The sequence below is a fragment of the Neophocaena asiaeorientalis genome, unplaced genomic scaffold (genome assembly GCF_003031525.2).
Source record: "Neophocaena asiaeorientalis asiaeorientalis breed wild unplaced genomic scaffold, Neophocaena_asiaeorientalis_V1.1 scaffold597, whole genome shotgun sequence".
NCBI classification, from domain to species: Eukaryota; Metazoa; Chordata; class Mammalia; order Artiodactyla; family Phocoenidae; genus Neophocaena; species Neophocaena asiaeorientalis.
In genome coordinates, this window is record NW_020172664.1 from 3,015,645 (window position 1) to 3,020,264 (window position 4,620).

The window sequence follows — 4,620 nt, forward strand, 5'->3', positions numbered from 1 at the left end:
CCTCGCTCGCCTTCAAGTACCGGCAGAAATGAGTGTGTGGGAATCTACAGCCTCACTTCAATCCTTCTTTGTCTTCTTCCGAATGAGAATGTTTGGTTTCTCCCGGGGGAGTTCACATCTTCCACCGTTCCTCCTATGAAATAATGTAGAAAGTGATTCTTTCAAAATGTACGTATACAGCATTTATTGAGCGCCTACCGTGAACCAAACCCTTTTGCTAAGGGCCGGAAACGCTTAAAAAGTAGTAGGGAACCCGTTTTTCTTTCCCTCCCCTAAAGTCCATTCCGTTGTTTATAAAATGGACTTAACGGGGAAATGGAGAAACTGACCTAAAAGAGGACTGCCCGAGAAAAAGGTCTTTTTGCCCAATCACAACTGGCGGTGCCACAGCACGCTACTCTTTCTTACAGTCAACGCTCTCAGCCACGAGATGACAGGGTTCTCTCTAGGATGAGCGGTTAGCTCCAACGCTGGTTTAGCCAAAAACCGCTTAGACAAGGAGGGGCAAAATTAAAATGTTTTACAGTTTTCCATCTAAGAAATGTACAATCAAATCCCACACATTTGATGTTTCCACATTTTTGAACTTCGTGTAAATGAACTCTTCTTAAAGATTGATAAATCAGTGATCCGAGAACATAAAACTGTGGAACTATAGTTTACATCAGTGCTTCTCAAACGTCTGTGATGAAGGGCCAGGTCGCTGCCGCCCCCCGCCCCCCGCCACAATTCTTCTAGGACCAGTACGTGGTACATTGTGCATTACCAATAAGCAGATCTGTCCTCAAAAGACCAATCTAACATCTGAACTGCTCTGTACTCAGCTGAATAAGAAGAGTCCACTAACGGGGCTTGGGCATCCAGACAATGCCTAATGGCTGTGAAAGTTTCTAAACATTTCCAATTTCTGTGCTAACTTGCCACAAACAATACACAGTCTCTGGTCTATAGGGCCACATCTTGATTTGTACTCCTCTTCATGATTTCTTTCTTGGTCTCAGAAGAGAATTTTAAGAGGGATCTGTCCCATGTAATAACATGTAATTCTCCTTTTGGTTTAATTTAGTAAAGACGAAATCTTTTGCTTTCCCAATACTTGGTATTTCCTGAGTAAGAACAGAAGAAAAATGTACTTTTGCAAATAGAACAGTCATATAAAGCAAACCCTTTGCTTTTCATCAGAAAACCTGGTGTTAATTTCACAGGTCTTCACCTATGACCACAAAATCTAGATTGGCCAGAAATATGTGTGGTGAAGGTGAATAAGATGACTCATTATTTGAGGCCAGCATTAGACTACAAAGAGCTTCTTTCTTTGAAAGTCATGGTGCTGTTGCTGTGAACTGTACCCTTTAGACTTCTTTTCTCATCTTCACCCTGGGCTTCAGTGACAAGGAAGAAAAAGGGCAAGAAGGAAAATGGATGGATAACACTTGAGCACTTTACTGAGGGCAAGTCTATTTGCTAAGTAATTACCTACATATCTATTTAATTTTCAAAGCAACTGTGAGTTAAGTCCTGCTTTTTAGCAACATCTGCATTTTACATCTGAGTCATCTAAGGCTTAGTTAATCGTGGTAGACCTACATTTGGATCCGGGTAGTTTGGTTCAGTTCTCACTTGGTGTACTGTCTCCTGGGCAAAGCAAGCAGAGAGGAGAGTTGGAGGATGGGAAGGGAGGAGGGAGAGAAGAAGAGGGAAAGGAAGAAGAGAATGGAGGGCTGGAGGAAGAGTAAAGAGGAAGTAGGGAGGGAGAGGGGAGGAAAGGATGGAGATGGAAGAGGGGAGGAGGGATGGGAAGAGGGAAAAGGGACGATGGCATAGGGGAGAGGAGCAGGGAAGAGGGGTCAGAAGTTGGCCTGGGGAGCTGGGTTCCTAGAGCAGAAAGGATCTGGAGTAGAAGACCTTGGAAATTTCTGACTGGAAGATAATTGTACTGTATAATTACTCTACAGACTTCCTATCTACTGTCTGATTTAATCCTCACAACCAGCCAATATTGTTATTGTTATTCCTATTATATCAAGTAGGAGTCCTGGGCTCAAAGAGGGTGACTCTTCAATTATTTCCTCTTCCTTAGGGAGCTAAGAAAGAGAAAATGGGCTTTAGCATCCAAGGCAATGTTCCAGCCCTTCTGGGTCTCCCTGAGGGCCTCTCTTGGGCTGGCCCCTCAGTGTCAGTGCATGCTCAGTTGGTCTGTGCCCTTATCCTCTTCTGACTTGGCTCACCCTTCCTGAGGGAGCTGAGAAACACTCCTCTGGGCTTCCTGTCCTCTGTCAGCTTAAGGCTGAGGTGGGGCAAGGCAAGAAAGCAATATTATAACATGACTTGCACAGGTGTGTCAAAAACATCTGGCAGGGTCTTCTCTTCCAGATTGAGGGAGAAGTTTGGGAGATTTGGAGGGGATATGGGACAGTTTCCTGGAGGAGGTGATGCTTGAATTAAATTTTGATGCATGAAATCGAGGAGCAACAAGATGCAGAGGTCTGGCATGTATCCAGAACTGGCATAAATTAGGTGGTACTCAGTAAAAAGTTGCAGATTTAATAAGTGAACCCATGACCTCTTGTTTACCTTCATACCCATGTCAACCCAGTTGCAGCACTGTTGGATGTATTCAATTACCTAAACACATGGCCAGAAATTCACTGAACTATGCATGTGGTAGACTGGCATGATACACCAGCAACCCAAATAGAACACCCCCTCTTATTCCCAATGATGGAGCACTTACTGGAGCTCCTGTGCCGATCAGAAAAAATGCCCTTCCTCTGACCAGACTCGCATTTGCCCCTGTTTATCACATGGCTGGTAAGTCTGTACAATGAATCACCTGCCCAGCTTTTCCCAGGGGCCCTGGTAAAGCGTACTAGAGGAGTTAATTGCTAAGTCTAGAACTCAAATGGGACTCCACAGGACATCACCAATTCAAGGAGCCTCTCTCAATAATTCCTCCCTCAGAAACTCCCCTTACTGACCTGATAGCATAAGAATTTGTCCATCTTCTAGGCTGTGAGGATCCCTGCTTGCAATGCTGGGTTTTTTATTTTTTTAAAGTGCAATTAAGATGAAAGTGAATTTTTTAAAATATCTATGTGTCTATCAAAAGTTTGAAAACGAAACACAGGTGAAGAAGTCTAGTGTATTATAAAAATTATCATTGTAAAAATAAGGAGTATTCCTACCTTTTTAAGATGCAAAGTGTGCTTGTGACAAAAGAATACAACTTAAGACGTTATTACGAAAGAAATCAAAAGAACTATGATTGGTATCTGGAAGAGATGTGTGATGGAAACGGATGGAAAGAAAAGGGCTAAAATTTCAATATGGTTGTTTTTTTAATGCAAGTAAAGTAAGTGATTGTATTAGTGTCAGGGTCCTCCAGAGAAACAGAACCAAGAGTGTATATGTGTGTATGTGTGTGTGTGTGTGTGCGTGTGTGTGTGTGTGTATATATATATATATATAGAGAGAGAGAGAGAGATTTTTAAAAAGAAGTCAACTTGTGTGATTTTGGAGGCTGACAAGTCCCAAGACCGGCAGTTGGCAGGCGGGAGACCCAGGAGAGCTGATGGTATAGTTCCAGTCTGAAGGCAGGCAGGCTCAAGATTCAGGAAGAGGTGATATTTCAGTTTGAGTCCACTGAAAGGGGAACACCCCTGACTCAGCTTGAAGGCAGTCAGGCAGGAGGAATCCTCTCCTATTAGAAGGGTCAATCCTCTTGTTCTATTCAGGTCTTCAACTGATTGGATGAAGCCCACCTACATTATGGAGGTTAATCTGCTTTACTCAATCTACTGGTTCAAATGCTAATCTCATTCAGAAAAAACCTCAAATACACAGCCAGAATGTTTGACACTTATCTGGGCATCCAGTGGCCCAGTCAAGTTGACAGAACCACTGCAGTGATGCTGCCTTGAATTGTTGTGTATTATTTTTTGTTGGGGGGAAGTATAGTTGTTTTACAATGTTGTGTTAGTTTCTACTGTACAGCGAAGTGGAGTTCCCTGTGCTATACAGCAAGTTCTCATCAGTTATCTATTTTATACATATTAGCGTGTATATGTTAATCCCAATCTCCCAGTTCATCCCACCTCCCCTTTCCCCACTTGGTGTTCATACATTTGTTCTCTACATGTGTGTCTCTATTTCTGCCTTGCAAACTGGTTCATCTGTACCATTTTTCTAGATTTCACAAATATGTGTTAATATACGATATTTGTTTTTCTCTTAATGACTTCACTCCGTATGACAGTCTCTAGGTCCATCCATGTCTCTACAAATGACCCAATTTTGTTCCTTTTTGTGGCTGAGTAATATTCCATTGCATATATGTACCACATCTTCTTCATTCGTCAATGGACATTTAGGTTGCTTCCATGACCTGGCTATTGTAAATAGTGCTGCAATGAACATTGGGGTGCATGTGTCTTTTTGAGTTATGGTTTTCTCTGGGTATATGCCCCGTAGTGGGAAATTGTTGTGTATTAAGTGAAGAAAAAAACTGCTCAGGCAACTAAAACTTTGTTTTTTTTTTTCCTGAAGACTAGTTTGCAAAGAATATTTATAGAAGGCAAAAGAAAGAACAGGTCCTAAACAGAAATTAGCATTTGCAAACTC